Source organism: Anastrepha ludens, chromosome 3 (genome assembly GCF_028408465.1).
Source record: "Anastrepha ludens isolate Willacy chromosome 3, idAnaLude1.1, whole genome shotgun sequence".
Taxonomy (NCBI): domain Eukaryota; kingdom Metazoa; phylum Arthropoda; class Insecta; order Diptera; family Tephritidae; genus Anastrepha; species Anastrepha ludens.
Window position 1 is genome coordinate 79046526 of NC_071499.1, and position 27737 is coordinate 79074262.

Below are 27737 nucleotides of genomic sequence, written 5' to 3' on the forward strand. Positions count from 1 at the left end.
CAGATCTCTACTGTCAACAACTGGGCCGTTTGAGGCTAACAATTGACCGGAGCGACCAGAATTGGCAAAAAAAGAGGTTTTGGGTTCCATCAGGACAACACAAGGTCACATATGTCTGTAGTGACTTATCAAAAACTCCGGGAGCTTAGTTGGGTAGTTTTAGTGCATCCACCATATAGTCCGGCCCTGGTAACAACCAATTACCACATTTTCTCTCACTGCAAAACTGCCTGAGTGATAAGAAATTCGTATTACGAGAAGATTGTGAAAATCGATTGTTAGAGTTTTTCGCCAATAAGGACCAAGACATCTAAAAGAGAGGCAATAAATTATACAACAAAACGGTGCATATTTGAACCAAATCGGATAATCCAAAATATCTTAAATAAAGTTTTGAATTTTACGCACACAGAGGCAGACGAGGCCGGCGAAAGGTTTCATGACGCCATTGTGACATTCGAAGATCATATTGTTGAGAAGATGTTGCGGATTTCTGTTGGTCGATTGTAAGCATAGAAGCAAGTACATAGAATCTAAATACAAAAATTTGGTAGAAATATGTCAAGCAGTTGGGGAAAAGGGGTTGCAATCTAATGGAAATGCTCATTGCTTACGAGTTTTGCACAAATCAATTTTTCAAAAGAGACTGCGACTTTTTTCTTTCCAAAATAATCGATAAATTGCTAGAGTGACAATGTAAAATTAAGGTCGAAATCAAAGCGTATTTATAAAAGGCAAAATTGATAGAATACGAGATGAAACCTTCCGAATTCGCTGCGACGTCAGGTTCTGAGAATTTACAAACAAAAGTAAGGAAGAGGAAGAGTAGGTGAAAGCAATAGAAACTACCTAATACAAAAAAAGGAAATCGATTATTCGGTTTCATTGTATTTTTTTTTTACAATAGTAACAGGGGATCAATAATTTAATATAAAAAACGAAAATTAAAAATTTAAAATGCGAAATTCACCGTGAAAATTACAAAAAAAATGCTTTTGAATCAGGACTGAAGAGCGGCCGTTGGTATAAATTTCAATTCCGGTTTGAAAAAGGAATCAAAGGAGACATCATCTCCCCATTGTAGCAACACTACATTAGTGGTCAAAATAATAACACAAATTTAAAAAACTAAGTTTGTACTCGTGAAGATTTTTCCAAAAAGGAAAGAAGTGTTTGAGTTCGGACGCTATTGATCCTTACATCGTCGATAGATGTTTTAAGTGAAAGTCATAATCGTATAGGAGGAACTAAATTTATAAAATTAAGAAATATTTTCTGATGCATATTTTGGTTCAATGCCTTTATAAACGAAAATGCAAATTTCTCCTTGCGAGGTGGAAGATTTGATGTAGTATTTTTGAATATAATTTTCTTAAGATCATCGTCTATATTAAGTTTATAGTAACTAACTTCAACAATTACTTAAATGCATATCAAATATACTGAAAATTATGATTACATAGAAAGTGGAAGAGTAACGATATACAAACTGCCATATTCCCAATTTTCCATAACATCGATCTTTTAATGCTCCACACCAAAAAATGTGGCAAGTCTAAAATTTCAGCGCAGTATATTCAAAACTCTGTTGTCCCGCCAACTTTTCCAGCACTATTAAAAAAAATGGACTGATTAGCATTTAATAAGTGGAGGTCTGCTAGCCGTCAATCGCTAAGGTTAATTGGATTGGGCAGGCGATCAATCCGAGATTTTTTTGCAAAATTCTCATCATGTTTGGCGGGAAATATTGACCTGCTGAGATCGATGGTGAGTCGAATGAGCTGAATACAATATCGGTTATAGCTGTCATATGCTCCTCGTTGCTCATCGCTTCACAACTACCTACTTGCCACAAGTAAGGCGTAGGAACTATTTGCACAAACAGAAGGAGTGGGGCTTCAATGTAGTCAAAAGTAAGAAAAATACTACTTAGCTATTAGTATTTACTTGCAAGTATAAATATTGAGCATTCACTGCCCTGAACTAGTGCTTGCGGACGTAAAGATGAAAATATATACACATACAATATATACATACATACACATATATAATTAGTGCATACATCCTTTATTGGGTGTTTGGCTGAGCTCCTTCTCTAGTTTGACACAGGCCCTTGAAGTCATTCCACAAATGGAGGGTCCTACAGTTTTATGCCGCCTCCGAATGGCAAATGGTTTCTTATTTTCTTTTTTTTTCATGGCAGAAATGCACTCGGAAGTTTGCCATTGCCTACCGACGAGCGACCACCATTAGAAAATGTTTTTTTATCATTTGGTATTTCCTGCCCGAAGATGACTATAACTTTTCCAATTATAATACAATTAGGTACGACTACGACTTCGTAAAATGTGTCAAGGATATAAGTGGATATATTTCATAAAATTATATTTGGTAGGTGATATTTGAAAGGCAAAATAAACGCTTTCGGGGTCCCGGTGGGTTAAAGCTCGAAAATTCAGGAATTTGTTTGCAATAAAAAAATTAAAAACGATATTCAAATTTTTTAGGCTTTTACAGAAAAATTGAACCTGGACGGTGTTGTCCATTTTGACTTTTCTCTTTATCTAAAACACAAAAAAAAAAAAAAAAAATTATTAATCAGTATGACTGTAGCTATGTCCCACTACTAGAATAAAATAAATTGACAAAATGGCGCGGATTTGAATTTGACACTCTAAAAATCGAGTTTTTTCAGTTTTTGAATAAAAAAATACGAAATAATTGAAATAATTATATGATTCTAGTACGGGCGGTAGCCATTGATGTTGTGAACAACTTATTAAAATTTCAGTCGATTAAGTTGAATAGTTTTTTTTAGTGACAACACATGGCCGGGAAAAGTCGTTTCGGGATAAATGAGTTTAATGAAGTCTGAGGTACAGGAGTGCGCGGATCATTCTCTACCTAGTTAATGGGCTGTAGAAGCTATAATATTCGGAATTTCCGCATGAAAATTTCCCAATATATTCTTAAGATAATATACTTTCGAAATATCGAAAAAACTAAAAATCGATTTTTTGAAATTTCTAGACCACCCCTTAAAAAATTGCACAAAAATATTTTTACAATAACTGCAATTTTCATGTAGCAACTTTTTTAGAACGTGGAATATTTTCCTTATATAATTCTTTGACAGTTTATTCGCTAAGTTTAGGATTGTCGGACTGCGGCCCTCGTGTCGGTTGGGCGGGAGAAGGGCATTCGTTGTTTCTTTTTTAAAGAGTTTTATTGGAATGTACGTATTTGCTTGATATAAAAAATACTAGTAAACATTTGAGTTTGAATTAATGAAAGAAATTATTTTGTTTTTCAGCTTTTGAATTCACTTCCTGTGGAAGCGCGAGTATTTCCACATACGTATGTAACATTGTAAAGACACATTGAACGATACAATAGCTTAAGTACTCAAGCCTCTCATAACAACCTAATTATACGAATACCTGCAATTCAGTTTGTATACGAGGGTCCCTATTTACGATTTGAGCCTTAACAACCGAAAGTGTTGTTAGGTGCTAGTTGGCATTGTCACTAAAAAAAATTAACTTGGAACCAAATATTTAAAATTTTTTTTTCCTTCCAAAAACATAGAAGGTGAACAAAAGTTGGGAATGCAATACTGCCATGTGACAAACCGTGAAATTGAGAACATTTTTAATGAGATTGAGAGCATTTAGTTTCACCGGCGTAAATAAAATAAGGCTCGTCGTACAAGTCAAAAAGATGGTGTGTTTGTTGATGTTGTCCTACAAATGGACTGTGCTACAGTTCTATGCCGCAGATAGTTTTTATAAAAAGCTTTTTCTTGCCAAAAGTACAATCGGGGGTTTTACACAGCCTGCCGAAGAACGATCGCTATTAAAAAAAAACTTGTTTCATCATTTAATGCTTCATATCGCCGCAGCTGGCCGCCTAACCCATTGGTAAATAGGCAACATTTAATTGAGCTACTTCAGAGGATGTTATAAGCAGATGCCAACAGGTTGATACCCTCATCCTTAAATCAAAAATGAAGAAGGAATTATGTTCTCTCAAATAATAAATAAACTTTGTACTAAGTTGGTAATTGAGTAGTAAAGACCTCTCTAAACGAACGAAATTAACACTTTATAGGACTCTCATCATGCCCGTCCTAACGTATGGTGCAAAAGCTTGAATGATTAGAACATCCGACGAGGCATTCCTTGGAGTTTTTGAGGGAATGATTCTACAGCCGATTTTTGAATTTTCGACGACATAGACATAGCGAATAAAGATCCAGCTGGATAATGTCTTCGAATGGATACAAAAGCTTCGGCTCTGAAAGTATTCGATGGGGTACCAACTGCTGGTAGCAGAAGCAGAGGAAGGCCTCCTTTGCGTTGGAAAGGTCAGGTGGAAAAGGACTTGACTTCACTTGGTGTGTCCAACTGGCGCCGGTTAGCACGAGAAAGAAACGACTGGCGTGCTTTGTTAAACTCGGCCAAAATCGTGTAAGCGGTTATCGCGCCAATCAAGAAAAAGAAGTAGAATTTCCGAAGTAATTACGTACATCGAACAAATTGTTCAAATTGCATGTGACTGTAAAATACCGTCGACTTTTAACAATTAAATTTTGCTGACAGTGTCACGCATTTTCTTCCATGCAAAGTACCCTCCACAATTTTTCTATATTACTAAAATTGAGTGGGATATAACACTGTACCAAAAATTATTCTAAAAATTCTGATGAAAAATTTTGAAATTTTGGTGAAAATTTGCAGAATTGCATAAAGTTTGGAAAAACGATTTATTTAAACTTTCATAAAAAAACGTGTTTTTGGGTATTTTTGCAACCACTGTTCTTAAAATGATATGTCTGATGTACTACGGACTTCGACTTATACTAAAATTAAATCGTTAACCTTAAATTAAATAATAATACATATAAGCAGTTAAAAAAAAATATTCAGTTTTAAATAAAATATAATGCATCGGATACCAGTGTCATATCAAGAAACAAAAAACCATGTACACCTGTGTAATAGATCCATGCATATTTCACGCGTTTCGTGCGTTTTTTCTTGTTTTATTAAACTTACAAATCAAATGGCGTGCCTCAAAAAATTAGTGAGTTCTGTTGACTAGCTATTTTTTGGTGGAAAAAAGAATAACAGGTGAGAGCGTAAGCTTGATTTACTTTTCGATGGTTACTTAACAGGTAACAAGTAATAATCATTAGCTGTCAAAATATATTTAACCCCTTTTAACTTCAATTAGTCACATTAACCAGGCGCCTGTAAGTGCATATTTGTCAATCTGTATAAAGCTTGCATTTTTTCATATTCTATAATATAACAACGCATTCTACATACCTGTATATACACCTCGCTATCGCTAACATACAGATGTATGAGTTAGATAATATGAATCGGGGCCAAAATGAAGCAAATAGATGGGAATGCAAAACTGTCCGGCAGACAAGTGCAGACAGATGAATAGTGCAATACAGACACTAGTTAGCGTCTCGACGTGCGTCACAGCATATTAAACAGCAGCACGGGGAATCAAATGTGTGATTTTTTGTGCTTTTGCTTTGATTTTTCCTCCATTTGTCAGCCAATTAATATGCGAATAACGTTTAGAGCGAAACTAAACAGTAAACTAGCAATTATTTTGTAAAAACTTATGCATTTTACTGAACATTGCTTGTCTTTCGAAGTCCAATTTTATGTTGAGTTCAATAGGTTTGAGACATGAACTGGAGGACAAATTTATCAATGGTGAGGCAAAGAACAGTTTTTTTTGCATTTAAGCAAATATTTTATACTTATATATTGAATATTGCCATAAATGAATTGCTAAGCACATTAAGTGGTATGGAAAGTTACGCCATCTTGTTGCGACCCAATGTCGTCGATGTTCACACTCTGGCAGGCAAGATGGAATTCTGAACGGTAGGGTAGATGGACAGCGAGACTAATACCCGATCTAAAAAAGTGGGTAGAAAGAAAGCACGGTGAGGTTAACTATTACCTCACACAGTTTTTGTCCGGACATGGATCCTTTCGCAAGTACTTGTGGCGAATGGGAAAAGTGAGCCTACCAAACTGCATATATGGAGATTCTGAGTATGGAGGTGTGGAGCACACCTTCTTTAAATGCGAGAGGTGCAACATAGAGAGAACAGGTCTGCAACGAGCAATTGGTGTATTTACACCTGAAGAAGTGATCGAGAAAATGATGATAAGCGAAGAAAAATGGAAATCCGTCGCAAATTTTGTGGAAGATATTATCCGAAAAAAAGAAGCGTGAAATGGAAACTTATGTTGAAGAGCATTGAGCATAGGTTTCTCAAAACAGGCGACCCTGGACACAGGGTGAGTAAGTACGTGTCCTTCTTAGCATGCCGTCTTGGCCCTCTACCTCGAAGCAATGCGGAAGCAGTCCCGGGGTGGAGGGAAAAATCCAAGAGAAGAGGAGGTATGTTTTTAGTGGAATCACCACACACGTGGTAGCGACGGTTACTATATGGTGCGAAGGCATTTTTAACCCAACCTCACCGCCAAAAAAAAAAAACCAAACAATGTCGTCGATGTTTAACTGATTAATTTTTGGAATCAAAAATTCAGTCAGCATGACTCGATAGAGCTCACTATTCATCGTAACGGCTGCTCCTTCCTTATTTCAAAAACAAAATTAGGACCGATGAAACCGCCATCGTGTAAACCGCACGTAAAATGAAAGAAGTACTCCATGAACTTCGACAACAGATTTCCTTTCTTCAAAGTAAATTCACACAATTTGGAAGCGTTATTCTGGCGTTAAACGGTTCATGATGACTTGCCAAATTTTACTGAACATCAATGACATTCTCAGCAGTCAAACTATGTAGTTATCGATATCGATAGTTATCGAGCAGTTAAAAAAAGCACCCGAAGCTTGGAGAATTTTAGTTCGAAGGATTTATTTTTGATATCTAAGGAACTTCAGAACTGGCGCTACAAAGGAAATTATATGAAATATTTTAATATTTTTATAGGAAAAGTCTTTATAAAATTTTTTTCATATGTAAATTAAACCTCAATTTTACAATATTTCAAAACTTGATTTTTAATATTTTTTTCTATACATACATCTTTTAGTTTTACGATCAGCACCGTATTTAAAAAATTAGTTTTTTTTTTGGTTTTAGATTCTTTTTTTTCAACAGGAGGTGTATTTTTCCTTCATAGCCATAAATCCCAAAACGAAATTTTGTGTTAATTAAAAACAGCTTATTTTTTCTTTAAAACTTGGAGGACTCGAAATTGACTTTAGAGCTACGCTCTACGGAACTTTTGTTTTAGAATTTCATGTAGAATCCGTAGCTGCTAGGAACGGCGTCGAAAAAATGTTACATACAAATTTACCCGCCCTAATGTACAAGTACACATATGGATGTACATACATAAAAGTTAATTTAATCAGGTATTATATTAGTTTTGGGAAAAAGAAATCCATTATTTTATCGGTAGATGGCTGTAGCGATCGATATCTCGTAAAGTATCGATCAAATAATTTAAAGTTTATGCTCGTTGCCAAGGTGACATTTCACACTAAACAATTTTTTGCTGCTTTTTGTTTGTACCATTCAGTTATGAGGTGCAGGGTGTTAACAATGGAAGTCAACAAAAAGAAAATTCGGTACACTTTACAGTTTTTTGATAAAGACGAAAATGCAAGCTAGGCCGCTGAAGTTATGAATGATGTTTATGGCGCCGGCACTGTAGCTAATTACGTACAATTTTGGTTTCGTTTCCGTTCAGACATTTTTGATGTTAAAGAGAATGTCGATAATGTCAATAAAATCACAGAAATAATCCAAGTTGATCGGCATGTTAGTGGTCATAGCATCACCCAGGAGCTGACGATCGACCATAAAACAGTTAATAACCATTCGCGTAAAAAATTTTAGGTAAAAATAATGGATTTTCCCCCCAAAATATGTAATACTAGCAAACCCGGCCCCCTTCGCTGGGCACACTAAAATAGAATAGATATGGTTTAGAACAGAAAATATATGATTTTCATATTATTTATTTCTTTATTCTTTATTCAAGCGCTTTGGCATAAACAATATTTTTTGTTTTTCTATTTGTTTTTGAGTAAATATAAAATACAAATTGAAAATCAGGAAAAAAGAAGATTGTTTTTAAATTTCAAATCAACGCATATGAATAAACAATCGTCTTTTTTCCTGATCATCCATGAATTTTTCGTTTCAATTTATATGTTTTATTAAGCATTGGAGCTTTTTTAACCATTATCCATTTATATTTTTCAAAAAAAAAAAACGAAAAAAAATTTTTTCTCCCCGAACACATAATTTCATTCGGATTTCACATTAAATTCTCAAATTTCGTAAGAAATTATTCACTGCTCCAAAATCCACTCCAAAAAAATTCACAAACAATTTTTACATGTTGCACTTACGTTTTTTCCTTATGGCATCCAAATCAGAAAGAAATATTGACACATTGTAACTCACACTGTCAATTTGACAGTTCAGTTCCGCCCCAAGCGTTAAAAAAGTAAGCGACATTATGGCTGGCTCAAAAGAACGCTGTACCCGTTGCCACTGCTCCGAATTACAACCAAACTTTACGAAACCCATTTTCAATACTTAACAATGTGCATAAGTTTGGTTTAATTCGGTGCAAAGACACGGCGGGTCCACGTTTTGGCATATATTTCGAGACCCTAGTCATCAATAGGTATGAAAATTACCCGTATTAAAGCACTTATCAACAGCTTTCATTTGATACCCATATTGTACATACACAACCAAAGGTTACCCGGGTCCACGTTTTGACCTATATCTCGAGACCCCAGTCACGGAGCGGCATGAAAATACTCTGTACTAAAGCATTCACCAACAGCTTCAATTTGATATCCATATTGTACAAACACATTCTAGGGTCCACGTTTTGGTCTCTATCTCGAGACCCTAGTCACGGAGCGGCATGAAAAATACTCTGAACTAAAGCATTCACCAACAGCTTCCATTTGATACCCATATTGTACATACACATCCGAAGGTTACCCGGATCCACGTTTTGACCTATATCTCGAGCCCTATCCCCCAATAGGTATCCAAACTATACGGAAACCATCTTCAATACCTTCTTAACAATGTATGTAAGTTTGGTTTAATTCGGTGCAGACACGGCCGGTTAGCGAACACACACAAAAAGTTTACTTTATTTTATATATAAGATTTTTTTCAGTTTGTGTCCGAAAAATCCAAATATCTTACGGAATCCTATTTTTTTCCAAAATAAAATGTAATCCATGTTACTCTTGGATAATGTAGTTTTCGAATGGTGAAAGAATTTTTAAAATCGGTCCAGTAGTTTTTGAGCCTATTCGTTACAAACAAACAAACAAACAAAGTTTTCCTCTTTATAATATTAGTATAGATATGTATATATCCAGACATCCTTATATACCTCCGTAGAATCATAAAAACACCTTGACGGTCGTAAAAAATTACTACATTGCACTTTACACGTAATTTAGTTCGTACATTGAACTTTGGGCGCCAAATTATCGTTTTACATATAGTATTTTTAATGTAAGCCCCAATCACAACTAAATCTGGATATGCATCATAGGTACGTCCAACATCAAAAGATAAATTTAATTTAATTATAGCACAGGGTGAGTAATGTTGCAGTTGGCTGATTGCTTTGTAAGATTTCACTGCCAACTTTCACAGTCGCTAATTAGGTGTTTAATTTGCTCTAAATTTTTTCCAAAGAAGTGAATTGTTGAAAGAAGGCGAAGGTACGGCGCGGCGCAGCATGCAACTAATATGCCAACAAAAATAGTGTGTGTATGTATATGGACATTTGTAAGATTGCAATGGAGAGCTCGGGACAACAGTTGTCATGCAACTTTTGCAAACTCAAAACCAACAACTGTTAACGAGAGTATGTATTATTGTTGTCATTGTTATTGCTGTCGATAGTGTGCTCCACTGTCTGCAATTTCGCAAGCATAACTAAAAATCGGTCAATGCAACAAGAGCGTTCGCCTTCGCACACGCGAACACACATGCATATAAATGCTACAAGTATATACAGATGCTTACATGGAAATAAGTACCTAGCTCCAGTTTTTCTTGGCATAAGTATAGTATGATCATGATTTAAGACAGAAAGTAGGTCCACTTAAAGACATTAGCAGCCATGTTAGTACTATGACGTTTCCATCGAAATATACATAGGTACCAGGTTGAAAATTGTATTGTAATTAATTTGTTTAACTGCCTTCGTTACAATTTAAATATAATTTTATAAAAAATAAAAATTTAGTAAAAAATAAAAATTAAGTAGCACATTAACGACCTAAAAACCCTAACTTCTTCATTTAATACCTACTTCTTTTGTTTCTTAAATTCAGTCATAGAAGACTAGATGAGAAACTCTCTTAATTTATGTGACAGCGCGCCAAGGAACTTGTTTAAGTACTGGGGAGCACGCCAATCCTTGGGCTAATAAAAAGCTGATACATGAAATGGTGGACTGCCAGAAATAAGGCGCCAAAAATAACTGCCGAAGTTCAATTTTTCGTTATTGGACGTTATATTATTACTACACTATTTTTCAGGACTTTATATTCAAATAAGAGAGAAAAATAAAAATGAAGAAAGTAAATCATAAAGTTAGCGTATCGTTGATATTTTAAGTTAATAAATTATATTGGGTATTTGGTCGAGCTCCTCCTCCTATTTGTGGTGTGCGTCTTAATGTTGTTCTACAAATGGAGCGTCCTACAATTTCAAACCCACTCCGTTCGGCAGATATTTTTTATGACGAACTTTTTCATGGCAGAAATACACTCGGAGGTTTGCTATTGCCTGCCGGTACATAAATTATATTATAACCATGTTTTTTCAGCAAGAAAATACCAAAAGTAAAGAATGAGTGGACGAAAATGAGTCGGGGACAACGAGTTCTCAACTTCTCAAGTCAAGAGATCTTGTCATATTTTACAATTCTATTCTATTACAATTTTTCTAAGCTATAAAATATTAAAAGTTATTTGTGTTAATTTACTTGGAAACAAGAGTAGTGTTTCGATAGTCGTTATAAATATTTAAACTCTGTAGAGAAATCAAATATGAATGCCAGCATGGGAACTTATCGAGAGTATCTCTTAAATCCATTATTGGGTGTTTGGCTGAGCTCCTCCTCTTACATATTTACGGTGTGTGTCTTGATATTTTTCCACAAATAGACAAATGGATCCACAATTTTATACCACAAACGACATATGGTAGATGGCATCCGACCTGTAGATGGTTTTTAATGCCGAGCTTTACGAGAAATACGTGGAGGTTAGAAAAAACGTTTTCCATTGTTTAGTGTTTCACGACCGGGGCTTTAAAACATGGCACTACCGAATGGTAGTCATGCACCAACCCAAAATATGACTTTGGTGGACTGTAGTATAGAGGATGCCACTTAAACCTGAAGGCTCATTGTATTTCCACCTGTTTAGACTCCAAATCTCCCGCTCTAATTCCCAATGTATTGGAACCACTTCATCTCTGATTAAATAAAAAAATTAATTATTTGCTGATGTTAATGCTGATTCTCTTTTCATGTTCGCAACTGTATATGTAGCTTTATATGGTTGTGGACCCATTAAAAACAACAGTTAAAAAAAAAGAAAAAAAGTCAACAATCGATGGCTACTTGTACATTAAGAAATCACACTAGAAACATATTTCGGACAAAAAAAAAACACTGTAGCATTATATGCAACGACAACAGCAACAAACGAATATATATATATACATGGGTATATCATCAGAGACCACAATGCGCACTGCATGATAAATTGATTATTTTCACGCACAATCGTTTTGAAACGTAGCGTCTCACGCACCTCTAAGTCAACTGTGATGCTAAAAGATACACGCCCGCAAACAAATGAGCAACAACGATAAGCGCTGATTAAATGGTACACGCGTGCGCGACAGCTCCGTGGGGATCGACTACAAATATGCATACATACATAGTAACACTAAATAAACTGCATTGCTATTTGCTTTTTTTTCTTGTTTTTATTATTATTCTTTTTTTTTGTGCACAAAATAATATAATATGAAAGATAGTTTTTAACCTTCGTTAACTACGTAGTTACGAATTTTTATGTATGTGTGGATGTATTTTACTATCGTTCTTTTATTTTTCGTATTTTTTTGCCGTTTTCAGGACGTTTGCTAAAAATCGACGGACTGCACGCTGCCATGCAGTGGTAACAACTGATTTGAACCCGGCTCAAACGGCAAAGCTGAAGTCGCTGCGCCCGGACAAGCCATTGCGCCACTTTATCACTCTCACTGACGCTTCAAAATTCTCTCTCACTGTGGGCACAACAGATATATGTGAATGCATACATATGTACATATATACACATGTAGTTACTTGATGTTGGCCAATGTTCGCATAAAAGTTGACCAAGCTGGGCAGACAACTACACCCTCTGCGGGTTTTGACTATCTATTTGTTTTTTTAATACTCATACTCATACTCGTACTATCCAATTCATAGTGTGCATGCACACTGATACATTTGTACTGTCGTTGTTGTTGCCACTTTTGAAATGAAGTTATCATTGAATTTGTAATCAATGAAGCATTAAATTAATTTGGTATGAAATCGTTTGAATGTTGACGGAGGTATGAATGGAAACATATCTGTGGGCAACTTATACCGACTTAGCTTATTCTACTTACTGAGCTCTATAACGCCGGAATACCGTACAATATATGGTATAAACTATTAGTTTTTCATGACCTTAGTTTTGGAAGCAGTTTTCATAAGATTTGAATAAAAATATTGGGGTTTTTTTTTGAAAGCTTATGACTCATTAATTTAAAAGAAAAACCTGTTTATTTCAGATAAGATAACCTTGCAAAATACACACATAAGTATAAGATAGTTGATCGTTTTCTAGTTTGAATCGATGACTTAACTAAAGTTAACGCTGCAGATCAAATACAAATGTTTTCCAAGAATAGGTTTGCGAATTTTTTTCAAAATCAAGCCGAATTGTCAGAACGTAAATATCATCATTATCATTCATTGAAATTTCTCTACTCCCGTTGGTATTTGTGATCAATTCATACATAGGTTTATACAAGGTGGCGCAAAATTTATCACCCTATCGGAAGATTTATAATTTTGGTAAATTGCGTCGTACGTCAATACTATACAATACAACCAAACGAACAATGGAGCACCTAAAAGTCAATATAAAGATATTCATCACTCAGAATCAGTTTTTTTATTTAGTTATAGTAAAAAAGTTGTTCAAACACAAAATTGATTAATTGATGCGCCACGTTATGAATCTTCAGACATATACAGTGTAACATCTTCCAAAGGGCACCTCCCTTGAGCGGAAATGTTTTTCTATGCCAAACCTTGTGTATAGGAAGAAGTTACCCTCTTTTGAGTTTGTGAGTGGACACGTCTCTTGGACGGTGACTGACGGTGAGTGTGTGTAGCCGAATGGATTGGTACTTGACAACCATTCGGAATTCGGAGAGAACGTAGGTTCGAATTTCCGTGAAACACCAAAATGAAGAAAAAGTTTTTATAAAGCGGTTGCCCCTCGGCAGGCAATGCCAAACCTCCGAGTGTATACTATACTATAATTAATTGGCCCTCGCACATTTTATTGGGTGTTTGGCTGAGCTCCTCCTCCTATTTGTGGTGTACGTCTTGATGTTGTTCCACAAATGAAGGGACCTACAGTTTTACGCTGCCCCCGAATAGCAGATTTTTTCTTATGAAGAGCTTTTTCATGGCAAAGGAATATTCGGGGTTTTGCCAGTGTCTGTCGAAACGACCGCTATTGGAAAATTTCTTTCTATCAATTGATGTTGCGCGCCCAGGTTTTCGAAACTATGTAGTCACGCATCGACCTATTTGGCTACGGCGGCCTATAGGGTGATTAAGTTTGTGCCACCATCTACTTAAAACAGATATTTTCTTGCTTTTCGCTCTCTTTATTGGTTATGGAACCTTCTCACAATCCGGCATGCGTCCAACCGTCAATTGTCAGCGACATGGTCGAATTTTGCTGAATGGTTTGTCTGTTCATTCCCGTCATGGGTCTCAAAAATACCCCATCTTTAAGCCAGTTTTAATTACAGTTGATGCTGCTGGCTTGCCTGATTTGCTGTAAATGGATTTCTAAAATTCGTATATAAGAAATGTTGTTAATATATAACGCGACTGCCGCTGCTATAGAAGAAGTATGCATGCATCGAACGCCAGTGACCACCAGATGTAGCCAAAGATTTCATTCATATTAGAGAAGTTTGTTTGTTTGTTCACGTTTAAATAAAAATAAGCTGACAACGCCACTGAAAACTACCAAAATTTATTGCAAAGGCTACTGACATGTAGCGAATATTGGATTATGATCTACATAAAGTGGAAGAGCCCAAATCGACTGAAAGGCAAAAAACAAGAAATTGAATCAACATATAAGAATTCAGTGCAATGATAATTGGTTTATGAGTTCATTGGCACCTTCCGAAGACCAAACTATGTAATAGTCAAAATTATCACTCGAATTGTGGTAGGGCAAGACGTGGATTTTCTACCAAGACAACGTGCCCGTTCGTTCCGGTTTATATCTCAAAAATTTTCTAGTTAAGTACGGGATTTCAGTGTCAGATCATCCGCATCATCCCTCGGGTTATACGCCATGCGCCTTATGTCTGTTTCTTAGTGTGAAATTTGCAGTATATGTATGTATATAATTGGCGCGTACACCCTTTTTGGGTGTTTAGCCGAGCTCCTCCTCCTATTTGTGGCGTGCGTCTTGATGTTGTTCCACAAATGGAGTGACCTACAGACTCGGTGGTTTGCCATTACCTGACGAGGGGCGACCGCTATTAAAAAAATATTTTTTTTTGTTAATTTTGATGTTTCACCGCGTTTCGAACCTACGTTTTCTCTGTGAATTCCGAATGGTAGTCACGCACCAACCCATTCGCCTACGGCGGCCGCCGTGAAATTTGCATTAGTAATTATAAAATTTGAGTCCGTTCAAGCTTTGAAAGAAAACGAATGTAAAACAAGCCGCAGAAATAAAGCAAAACAAGCTTTGGCTTTCTTGAAGCTGTGTGAAAATCCCCACTTATAACTCCAAAATGAAAATCTTCAATTCGAATGTCAAGCCCGCCCAACTGTATGACTGTGAAACACGGAATCTTGTCGCCCAAGACGCGATTTCAAGTTTTTGTTAACTGTACTTCGCAACTTTTGGGCCAAAACGTCCAGATTAGCTCAACTAAACTCAATTCGAACGGAAATACTCAAAAAGAAGTGGGGTTGGTTCACTTTTCTTGAAGAGATCAGAAGAACCATCGTCCGTAATTCAATCGATTTGAACCCGCGAAGAAGTCGACGCAGAGGCAGACCATCACTAACCTGGAGGAGAGCCTTAGAAACGGAGATAGCAAGGACAAAAAAAAGTTGGAACGAATTTAAATGGCTGTAGGATCGACAGAAGCGAATGCAGGAATCTCGTTGTGGCTCTTTGTTCTCCCGCGGAACCGCAGGAACTTTTACACATATATAAGCTTTGACAGAGAAAGCGGCACTTGTCTTGAAAAAGCAGCAGTGTTTCGAACAATAGAAAATAAAGCACATATAGAGCTGTAGGTATTGCCAAGGGAATGCACTAAATTGAAAATAAAAATGAAATGCTTTAAAACGTCGTTCTCGTTACTTACCTTATTACCCACCTCGTATGCCTCTTCGAAGACATTCTGCGCCACATTTTTTATTGCACCAATCTTTGCTTGACAAACTGTCGGATAGCCGCTCATAGGTTTATTGCTGCCATCGTTTCGATTTTGTGCTATCCCCTCCTTGCTTAACTTTCGGCCACCTTGGTAGTGAACGATAAGTAGGTCCCATGTTTTACGAAAAAGTCGTATTCAAGCAAAAAAGTTCTTAATGCCTTTCTTATAACAGTAACACAAGGAGACAGTCCAAGTGTTTGTTGTATCAAGAAAAATAAATTCCGGTACTACCCAGAGTTGGTGCAGTCATTAACAATTCTTCTCCCAGTCCATTTTATTGAGATTAATACAATAGATAATTCCTTATACAATCTCTTCAGGATAACAGCTGCTGGCCATTAAGTAGGGGCTCAAATGCCTTCTTGCTAAATATGGCTTTTGCATATCCTATTATGACCTGTTGGTAATCGCCTCGCATGTAAATATAAGCACTAAGGCCTGTGCACACCTGCATATGTTCACTATTATTCATAACTATAAATATTCATGCAAAACATATTAATAGGTCTATTTATAAGTTCGTGCGGTTTTACAACAGATGGCGTAACTTGATTATTATTCCATCGATCCACATTTCCAAACATTCATTGGAGAGCTACTGTCGTAAGGCACAAACGTCAGTATAAGTTTTTTATTTGAAGCGTAAACAACAATATTTTTACCACACTTGAAAATGTCGAATTTCGTGCCAAATAATGTGTTTTTGCGGGGAATTCTTCTTCATTATTTTAATATGAAGAAAAAAGCAGCCGAAAGTCATCGTATCTTGGTGGAAGTTTATGGTGAGCATGCTCTATCTGAGCGAACGTGCCAGAAGTGGTTTGCACGCTTTAAAAGTGGTGATTTTGGCTTGGAAGACGAAGAACGCGAGGGTGCGCCGCCAAAGTTCATGGATACCGAATTGGAGGAATTGCTCGATCAAGATCCGGCTCAAACGCAAGAAGAGGTTGCAAAAACTTTGGGAGTTGATCAATCAACCATTTCCAAACGTTTAAAAGCCATGGGAATGATCCGAAAGGTAGGCCATTGGGTGCCGTATGAATTGAAGCCAAGAGACGTTGAACGCCGTTTTATGGTATGCGAACAACTTCTTCAACGGCACAAAAGAAAGGGTTTTTTGCATCGAATTGTGACTGGCGATGAAAAGTGGGTCCATTACGACAATCCAAAACGTCGGACAACGTATGGATACCCTGGCCATGCTTCAACATCGACGTCGGCGCAGAATATTCATGGCCTGAAGGTTATGCTGTGTATCTGGTGGGACCAGCTGGGTGTTGTGTATTATGAGCTACTGAAACCGAATGAAACGATTACGGGGGATGTCTACCGACGACAATTGATGCGTTTGAGCCGAGCACTGCGAGAAAAACGGCCGCAATACGCCGATAGACACGACAAAGTTATTTTGCAACATGACAATGCTCGGCCACATGTTGCACAAGTGGTCAAAACATACTTAGAAACGCTCAAATGGGATGTCCTACCCCACCCGCCGTATAGTCCAGACCTTGCGCCATCCGATTACTATCTCTTCCGATCGATGCAACATGGCCTGGCTGACTAGCACTTCCGTAATTACGATGAAGTCAAAAAATGGATCGATTCGTGGATTGCGGCAAAACCGACCGAATTTTTCACAAAGGGAATCCGTGAATTGCCAGAAAGATGGGAAAAAGTAGTAGTAAGCGATGGACAATATTTTGAATATTAAATTTGTAACCATTTTACGTCAATAAAGTTTCAAATTTCGAAAAAACCGCACGAACTTATTCATAGTCCTATTATATTTCCCGGTAGTAGAGCCTAACTTTGGGTCTTATCAGAATAGCAATCCAGGAAAAAGGAGCCTGAGTTTACTTTTATTTTAAACCCCTTTAATTTGGTTTTATGGGTAATACTTCTGCCATTCCGTTTCTTTGATTACTTGCTTGTAAATATACTTATAAATATAAGGTGAATAAGTCATGAAAAAGTTCTAGGAAAAAAACTGACGTATTCTACATATAATTCAAGATAATAAAATCTGCTTTATTTTGCATATCAACTAATATGCAAAGTGGTTAACGCACAAATTATATCCGCTGTGCACTTCAATAAATACAGGGTGGTTAATATAAAAGTACTTTTCAAAAATTAAATGTACTGAACAAGCATCAATTTCGTTTGGTATATTATGGGTTTATTGGAAAAAACAAATATTCCTATAATTTTTAAAATACAATTTCATTCACGTCACTATCATCGCAGTAACACAACATATCCACCCAATTTTTGAAGATACTTTGTAATTTTTATGGTTCTATCTCATAATTGCTTCGGATGCTAATCGCCTTAAGGGTGTATTGTCCGCACAGAGGAAATCGCTTGGCCTTGCCAAGATGGTTTATAATCGATGTCCAGTCCTGTTAAAACCAAAAATTGTCCAAGTTAATATCTTGCGTCTGTAATATCCCCACTCCAAAATTCAAACCAATCTATCCATTCCAATATTATTATATTTGTTAATAAGTATAGCCGCCACCAACCTTTGAGTTGTTGACTCATTCGAACTATTATTTCCACCAAAAAAATTCGAATTTCGTAAAATATTGTTTTTAAAGATCGACCATTTTCATAATAAGTTTCAATAATTTGAACGTATTGTTCTAGCATGTAAAATTTTACATCTGTCTACTTGACAAATGTCAAAGATAACATAAAAAAGGAAGCGTGAATTAATCCCTACTGACATCTAGTCATCACTTTTGAACGACCGTTTATAAGTAAAATATCTGTTGAGCTGAGATCATCTGATTTCCAACAAAAAAGTGTCATATTAGATACTAAATTGAAAGCTTTGGAATAAAATCAGTTGAAAATATGTATAAATGAGGTCCTTTGGATAATTCGTATTTTTCCCTAGCTGAAGGACATTTTTTTCTAGTAGTTGGTATCTGACAAAAATCGAACTATAATCTAACTAATATATTATATATTGTATATAATTGGCGCGTACACCCTTTTTGGGTGTTTGGCCGAGCTCCTCCTCCTATTTGTGACGTGCATCTTGATGTTGTTAGACAAATGGAGGGACCTACAGTTTTACGCCGACTCCGAACGGCAGATATTTTTATGAGGAGATTTTTATGGTAGAAATACACTCGGAGGTTTGCCATTGCCTTTTGAGGGGCGACCACTATTAGAATTTCTTAATCACGCACCAACCCATTTGGCTACGGCGGCCGCCAAGAATCTAACTCGTTTTAATAATTCCTATAGCTCTATTACTCTAGATCTATTCCTCGGCAGGCAATGTCAAACCTCCGAGGGTATTTCTGCCATGAAAAAGCTCCTCATAAGAAAAAAAATCTGTCGTTCGGTGGCGGAACAACATCAAGACGCACACCACAAATAGGAGGAGTAGCTCGTCTAAACTCCCAAAAATGATGTAAGCGTCAATTATATGTAGCCCTATAACTCGTACTTACGCAATAGTAAAAAATCACGAAAGAGCTTTAAAGCTCGCAACCTCAGCTGATAGTCTCCTATAACTCGTAACTCCGCTAACTCGAAAATCGCGATAACTCGTAATATTTTGGTGACTTGTAGTCTGCCTTGTTAACTTGTTGTCAGCGGCCACGTTTTATATCAGGTGAATAATTTGGAGTATACTTGTATATTTTAATTAAAGTTATGTATAAGAGAAATTTACTACATTTCGCGGGTGTAATGGTATTCACTGAAAGTCAAGATTTTGAACGGAAAGTATGTAAATAGCAGTCAATATCAAAATAGAATATTTAGACCCCCTGTATAAAAAGCAAACTAAGTGAAGTGAATAAGTGACAAATCTAAACCCACTAACTACTCGTATACCTACATATCTGGTACATTCGTTTTATGATTCACACAATTTACAGGCAACTTTGTAATTTCTAATATTCTCAGATATATTTCTAACCAATTTGCATATTTTCTCGTTGCAATGCATTTATATTAAAAACTAATAATTTAATCAAAATTAAATAATATTAAGAATTTAATCATAAATGGGCGCACATATGTGGTACCCTTCACCCCAAGAAGGAAATTAAGTATATGGTGCCTTAAACTAGGGGACGCCGACTTAACTCTATCTGGGGACATGAAATTTCAGGGAGTAATACTTCATAAAACTTTGACCAGGAAAAATCACTTGTCGTACATGACAAATAAAGCCTTGAAAGCAATATACATATGCCAAAGACTTTATGGTAAAACATGGGGCCTGCGGCCAAAGATGATGGCATGGCCTTATAAGACAACAATAGTGCATGATCACCTATGCCTCTCTGGGAAAAGGAAACTAGAATTCGTCAAGAAATTCACGCGCGGTGCTAATATTAACATTCTCTCTGACAGTCAAGCAGCTCTAAAATCGCTGGATAGCTTCTCATTCGAATCAAGGTTGGTCTGGGAATGTTTTAAAATCCTCAACACCCTAGCATCAAGATACTTTGTTACCTTGATGTGGATTCCGGAACATGAGGGGCACGAAGGGGGCCAACACTCCCTTCCTGAATCGCCACTAGGTTCTGAACCTTCCTCTCTGCGGGGTAAATAACAGCTATAAAAGTGCCTTTCTTGGGCAGGAACAACGAGGCCTAATCGATTACTGGAGAGCCCAATCGGGCTTACGGCAATCGAAAAGACTCATAGATCCAGAACGGATAAAGGCAGAAGCAATCCTTAACCTAAGCAGAAAGGACATAAAACTTTACACTGAACTACTTACAGGAGACTGTAAACTTAATTATCACATGAAAAAGGTAGGTGCGATAGAAAACGATTCCTGTAGATTTTGCAAAGAGGCACAAGAAACAGCAGAACACGTTCTATGCGACTGCCCAGAAGTGGCATGACGCAGACTAAATTACCTGGGAAATGGAGCTCCAGGCTACATGGCTGCACAATAGATCTATTCAGGTGGCTACTTAATTAAATGCATTTTAATAACAATTTTACACAATTCTGCACATTTAAAGTCTCCGAGTAACAAGTGACAGAATACACTCGGAGCTTTTCGAATATGCTCCAGGGGTTTTCAATAATATTGTATATAAATAAAACACGGAATAGTTGAAATATCGTGCTGATATTTGTTTCAGGAATTCCAAAGTTTCAATGCTCTGAATGATATGATAAAGTGGCTGCAATTCTTCCGAACGGCAAACGGGTTTTTTATGAGAAATATTACACTCAAAGGTTTGCCATTGCCCGCCGAGGGGTGACCGCGTTTCCAGACCGTTGTAACACGCTACTGGCTTCACCGAATACCAAATAGCCTTTTTAATAAACTTTTTTTTGGAAGCATAATGTTGCCTTTAAATTGTCGTATAACCCGATGTAATGCTCATTTCCTGACATATGGCTCACTAAAGGCCTCTAGCGCAAAACAATCAGAACTTTTTATTTTACTTCTTTATAATATTAAATAGCAAAGTACTAAATACTATACAACTACATCACTATACTTTTTTTGCGGAGGGTCACACCTATTCTTTCATATACTTTATAGTAGAAATATTCGATGGCCAACTTAAATTTTGATCGACTATAACTTTTGAAATACTTCAAGTTAGAAGCAATTTAGACCTTAAAACAAACAATGATTCTTGATTTACGTTGAATATAAGACAATCACCATGTCTTGAGTAATTGGAAAACGAACTTATGATTCATAAATTTGTATTTTAGTTCAATAGCCACTGTTTTTACTTGATTCAGCGAAGTTTTCGGACTATTCAATAAACAAAAGTCAACATCAACTCGCACTACTATTACGAGTATTATAGTAGTGCCCGTAAGGGCACAGAAGAATTTTATGGACTTACTTTTTTCTCTTGACCAAAAGTACTTTGCAGATTTCAGAAAAATACATGAATGAACTAGTTCTCGCAGGACTAGTCTTAAAATGTGATTGATCCACTTTGAGTGTACTACAGTATAGAGTGGATAGTGTACGAGTGCGTTGGCTACAAAACCAGATTATGTCGTTTGGCTGGATCCGTGCACTCGGTGGCAATGTTGTTTGCAAACATTAAAACTGTTTGACATGTTCAAAGACGGTGAAAACTGTCTTTCAGTTGCTTCTCATTTTTGTTTACATACTTACTTACCAATGTTTTTACTTGAATAACGAGGAGATCGACAAGTGAAGTGCCTACACAAGAGCACCCAACCCGTCAAACGCTGCACGCATGCAAGCAAACACACATTCATTCATACTTATACAAGTTTATATGTATTTATGCTTAATCATGTTGACTTAATTATAACTTTTGTTGTGGTTGTCCGGCTTAATGTTTGGACGTTATTTTTTATGATTGAAAAGTGACAGTGGCATACATATGCCAGTAGTTATGCTTTCGACCTGGGCATGGGCTCATGTATATACATATACTATACATATTTAGGAAGGTGTTTGCACTCCGCCAATCGTAAACACATACGAGTATATACACAGATGATATCAAGCGCCAACTGTGGAGCGCCAAGACTATTTGAGCTAGCGGCCGCACAATGCAACGAAGCGGACAAAAATATGTACATTTATCTCATGTTAAAATTAAAGCACGATTTTTACTAATATAAAATACCAATAGTTTAATTAAAACTAAACTAAATTTTTATAACCATTTCGTGGTGGCGACAGTCGAGCTTCAAATTTTAAGTTATTAAAGGTTTACACATATTGGTATGACAAGTATTTTACATTAACATTTTAGGAGACGTATTTTATCCTAAAAAAAGCCTTGAAATTATTTTAATGGAGAATAGGGAATTTCTACGATTTCGCCTCACTGCTTTTTTTACAATATTAATCAGCTGCTTAGAACCATTATTTGATACTCGTATACCAGTAAGCTATTTATTAGGCAAGAATAAAATATTATGTAAAACAAACTTTTGAAGTGAATAAAAAAAAGTATCCAAATGCACCTTTCCAGTTTTTTGCTATATATATCATTGTTATATATTACATACATTCTTTTAAGTATTGACAGTTATTTCCAATTGGTTTTTGTTTCATTGAAATTGAGTTGTCGAGTTGAAATTGAGTTGTCGAGTTGAAATTGAGTTGTCTACTTCTAATGTTTGCAGGCAGTCCGTAAAGCCTGAGCAACTTCAAAAACCATAACGCCTGTGGAGTTCTAGCCTAACAACGTACCAGGATGCATAAAAGGTGGCGCATAATTAATCACCCTATCGGATCATCATATTTGACACTTATGAAGTAGATAGCTGCAGTATACAAACAGTTCACCAATGAAACGCGTAAAGGTCAAAATAAAGATTTCCATTATTCAAAATCCTCTTTTTTGAGTTAGTAAAAAAGTTATTGAAAAACAAAATTGGATGATTAATTTTGTACTATAGGTGTTTGGATATGAATCGACCCTATGAAAAGTTAGGGCAATCCCATTTGGAAGATTGCAAAAATTAATAAGCTTTACTAACAGAAAAAAAAAATTAAATAAAAAATCAGAAAAAATTCGGGTGTTCCATAATGACAAAACAAATTTTTTCCCCAAAAGTTTTCTACAGAAAATATATTTCTTTTCTAACATTTCTTTTAAGTATAAATTAAAAACATTTAATTTTTTATCAAATTTATTTGTTTTTTAACGAACGAGGAACCCGTCGTTAGGCAAATCAAACGCAGAAAGTGGCGATGGATAGGGCACACATTGAGAAAACCACCAGATAGCATCACAAGAATGGCACTGGACTGGAACTCGCAAGGCAGCAGAGGTCGCGGTCGACCAAAAAAACACTTGGAGAAGGTCGATACTACGCAAACTAGCAGATGCCGACATCTCATGGGACGGTGCGAAAACAGCAGCACAGGATCGTGTACGATGGAAGAGTATTGTCGAGGGCCCATGTTCCCGAGAGGACTGAACAAGGAAAACAAAATTTTTTTTTAACAAACAAGTTTTTTTAAAAGTATATTTCATACTAAGAATTATTTTATTTTATTTATTCAAATTTTAAGAAACCGGAAAATTTTACTTTAAAAGACTATTCACCATAATTTTCAATAATGAATAAAGCTCAAAATTATAACATGTTTTCACTCACTTCTTATTATAATGAAGCCAACAAATAAACCAACTAAAATGAAGTGTATGGGCTGCAAACTGGGTTTAAGAAGAGTGTCTGCATTAAAAAGAAGCCTACATGGCTCGCTTCTCAATTTAATTTCGAAACAATCTTCGTAAATTCTTCTTGGCTGAAGCTTATATGGGGACGCTACACTGTGCGACGGTCGTAAAACGGGAGCGGATGAGTGATACAATCACACACATAAAAAGTAAATGTTAGAACAAAACAAAAAAACAGAAAGTGAATAAAAAAAAGGAAAAAGTGACTTTCGCATTTGAAACTCTTCAGCGGAAATAGAAAAAGGGCTTTAATTTTGCGTGCATTTAGCAGCATAGGATTTATTTGGCAGAAAAAATTTAGGGCACATCGAGTTTTATTGGCGTTGTTGGGTTGTAATTTAATTATAAAAATCATAATAGATGAATCTAGCGATAAATGCTTGCATAAAATTGTATACATGGCAAGCTTAGGCTGTTGTGATCGTGAGTGCTTGAAACTATCAGCATTTAAAGAAAAGAAATGTTGTTTGCGGGAGACGTTACTTTCGTTTTCAATTCAAATAAAACTGAAGCTGAAGCTGAGGTGTATATCTGAAAGTTTGATGGCCTTATCGCTAGCGACTGTAATATCGTGACTTAACGATGGACGATGGTTTTTAACGATCATGAAGCTATCGATTGATCTCAATACTGTCGATAACTAATTTTAAATGTACGTCGCAAACGGGCGGAAATGTGGGCAAACCATTATTGGATTTTGCATGATGATAACGGGCCACCGCACCGAGACCAAATTGTGCTGGATTATTTGACCAAACACCGAGTAAATACCATCGTGCAAGCACCGTATTTATCTGATATGACCCCGAGCGACTACTTTTGGTTTCCCAAGTTGAAGTTACCACTTCGAGGAAGGGAATTTCAGTCGATAGAGGAGATCAAAGAGAATGCGTCGAAGGAGCTTAAGGCCATCCCTTCGTCGGACTACCAGTGGTGCATGGAGGACTGGGTTAAACGTTGGCACATGTATGCCGCTTCAGACAGGTCATATTTTGCCTGAAATTCTACTCTGTTTTGTTGTATTTAAACATTCCCGGTACTTTCTGATCATAGGGTATATAAGTATATATATATAAACAGACGGTGGCGCTAATCGGGACAACCGGTGCAGTTAATAACTAATACGGGTGTTAGCTGCCCTGATACTAAGAAATAATTATTTCTTAAAAAAAACTTAAATTGCAACTTTTCAAACTGTTCCGAAATATCAAAACAATTTATGTAACTTCACGCGTGTTAGTACAAACTAGCATTGCATCCAGTGTGGCTTGTTCTTCCCTTTAAAAGTTTAATTATTTTTCAATCACAATAGATATTAACCGTCTTTTTTCGCCAATGTTGGACGGGGCTTGTGCTGACCAATAAAGATTTGTAATTTTTTCTTTGGAAAGCGAATTTTTTACCACTTTTGCTGCATGTTTGGGGTCGTTACCATGTATGAATAAGCAGTTTAGCGGCAACTATTGATCCAACCCCATTCCAAGAAAACAACGCTCAAACTTTTAAGTTACGCCCACCGTGCTTTCGGTGCGTCTTCAAACAAGAATATGTGTAATTGTAATTGGCGCTTACACTCTTTTTGGGTGTTTGAGCAGAGTTCAAACATAACGAACAGAGCCAAAATATAGCGAGCAGAGAAGGGTCGCATCGCAGGCGCCTTATATAATATTTGCAATTACAACAAACAAAAATTTACAGAAAAAAAATGACCTTTCATTGTCTTAACTAATGTTTGAAATAGAGAAATAGGTAGCATAGTTCTCTGGCCATAGTTGTATAGTACGCCTCTTCTATTCGCATATATCTGCTCGGAATACTTTACGAAAAATATGCATGTGAAAGCAACAACAAAGTTTTCGAGTAAGATTTGCCACTAGCGAGTATGGTTACGCCCCATTAAACTGGTATAACTCACTATTTTACAAACGCAGCTAATTTTAAGCAGCTCTATTCCAACGCCGCCGTAGCCGAATGTGTTGGTGCGTGACTACCATCCTGAATTCACAGAGAGAACGTAGGTTCGAATCTTGGTGAAACACCAAAATTAAGAAAAACATATTTCTAATAGCGGTCACCCCTCGGCAGGCAATGGCAAACCTCCGAGTGTATTTCTGCCATGAAAAAGCTCCTCATAAAAATATCTGCCCTTGGAGTCGGCTTGCAACTGTAGGCCGCTCCATTTGTGGAACAACATCAAGACGCATATCACAAATAGGAGGAGGAGCTCGGCCAAACTCCCAAAAAGGGTGTACGCGCCAATTATATATATTTATATACATATATATATATTCCAGCGCAACCAAGATATGTTTATTTATATCAGTTACTTCATCTATTTGCGAATTGTTAACGCTTGGAGAAAAGAAGATGCCTAGTATTTTCTCCAGATAGTTTTATTTTACAATGAGCAAGTAGATAGGTAGGTTAGATGGCAAGAGTAGCCCAGATACACTACAAGTAGCACTTACGTGCCGTTTTGATACCACTACCTGCGAAAAAAATTAGGGAAGAGAAAACCATCTACAGCCATCCAGTGCTGTGGATGTAGTGGAGGAAAGAAAAGGGATCTAGGCTGGAGAATTTCTTCAAGCCATCCCCAAATAGCACGCTAAGGAATCTCAAGTGCCTAGCCGCCAGAGCCGGACGGTTGTACGGAATTCCAAGCTTGTCCGCATGAGTACCGATCACCCAGTGTCCAGTGAACACCGCAGTGAGTTTGGAAATTGAATGGCGGGGGATTCCCATCACCTTGAGCGTTCTGTTTATATTGTATTGAGGCCATAGTGTTTTCGAAATAGCACACGATGAGACAGACCTCCATCTGTCTTGCGCTTTTTTGAGAAAGAAATTGTGTAGTTTCCCTTTAACAACGGTCAAGGGGACACCGATGTCTGAGAAGGGGATAACCGAAACCGGTTCTGTCGACCCCTTCCTGGCAAGCTCATCGGCAGTTTCATTTGCCTCTATATTCCTCTGTCCAGGAGCCCAGATAAAGAAAATGTTTCCTGCACGTTCGAGACGTTTGAGTTCCTCCTTACAGGAGCTTACCAGAAGAGACCTGCAATACGGCGACGACAGGGCCTTGATCGCAGCTTCCTATCGGAAAAAATATTAATGTCTCCTTCCTAACAGCGATCCCTAAGCATTTTGCATGCTTGCAGGATCGCGAATACCTCTGCTTGAAAAACGATGCTCGTATCCGGTAGTTTGAATGAGATCGAAATATTGGCTGATTTTGAGGAAACCCCCGCTCCCACTCCAGATTCCATTTTGGATCCGTCAGTGAAAACAGGGGTATCTATATCCGTGCAGACTCTCCCCTCTTTCCAATCTTGTCTGCTCGGAAAGATAGCCCTAGCACAACAACCCTCAAAACCCAGGTTGCGGATGGAGAGATCAGTGCGAAGTACAGAGAAGGATCTCCCCTTCCCCTTGCTTCAAGATGTTACTATGTCCTACAAGAAGTTGCCTCCAGAGGCGAATCTCCTTCAACCTAAGAGCGCTCTGAGCAGCAATGGATTTAACTTGCAGATCCACGGGAAGTAAGTGTAGAATGACGTTGAGGGCATCAGTGCGACATGATCTAAAAGCACCAGTGATGCCCACACATGCAGTTCTCTGCACTTTCTCTAGTTTAGTGGTGTTGTAGCCCTTCTGAAGAGCTACCCACCAAACCAGGCAACCATATGTCAAAATTGGTAGAACCACTAAGT

At 37.0% G+C, this 27737-nt stretch overlaps 1 protein-coding gene across 3 annotated transcripts in view; it reads right to left on the reverse strand.

Annotated features, from left to right (window-relative positions):
• Positions 1-12279, reverse strand: part of LOC128858257 (uncharacterized) — a 37650-nt gene extending 25371 nt beyond the window's left edge. For 2 of the 3 annotated variants that reach the window (XM_054094374.1, XM_054094375.1), the window contains exon 1: positions 12130-12279. The gene's annotated coding sequence lies outside the window, so the exon portion shown is untranslated. Of the gene's footprint in view, positions 1-11892; positions 12094-12129 lie in introns of those variants that run through there. The other variant, XM_054094377.1, reaches the window with a different exon arrangement.
• Between the last annotated feature and the right edge of the window lie 15458 nt (positions 12280-27737).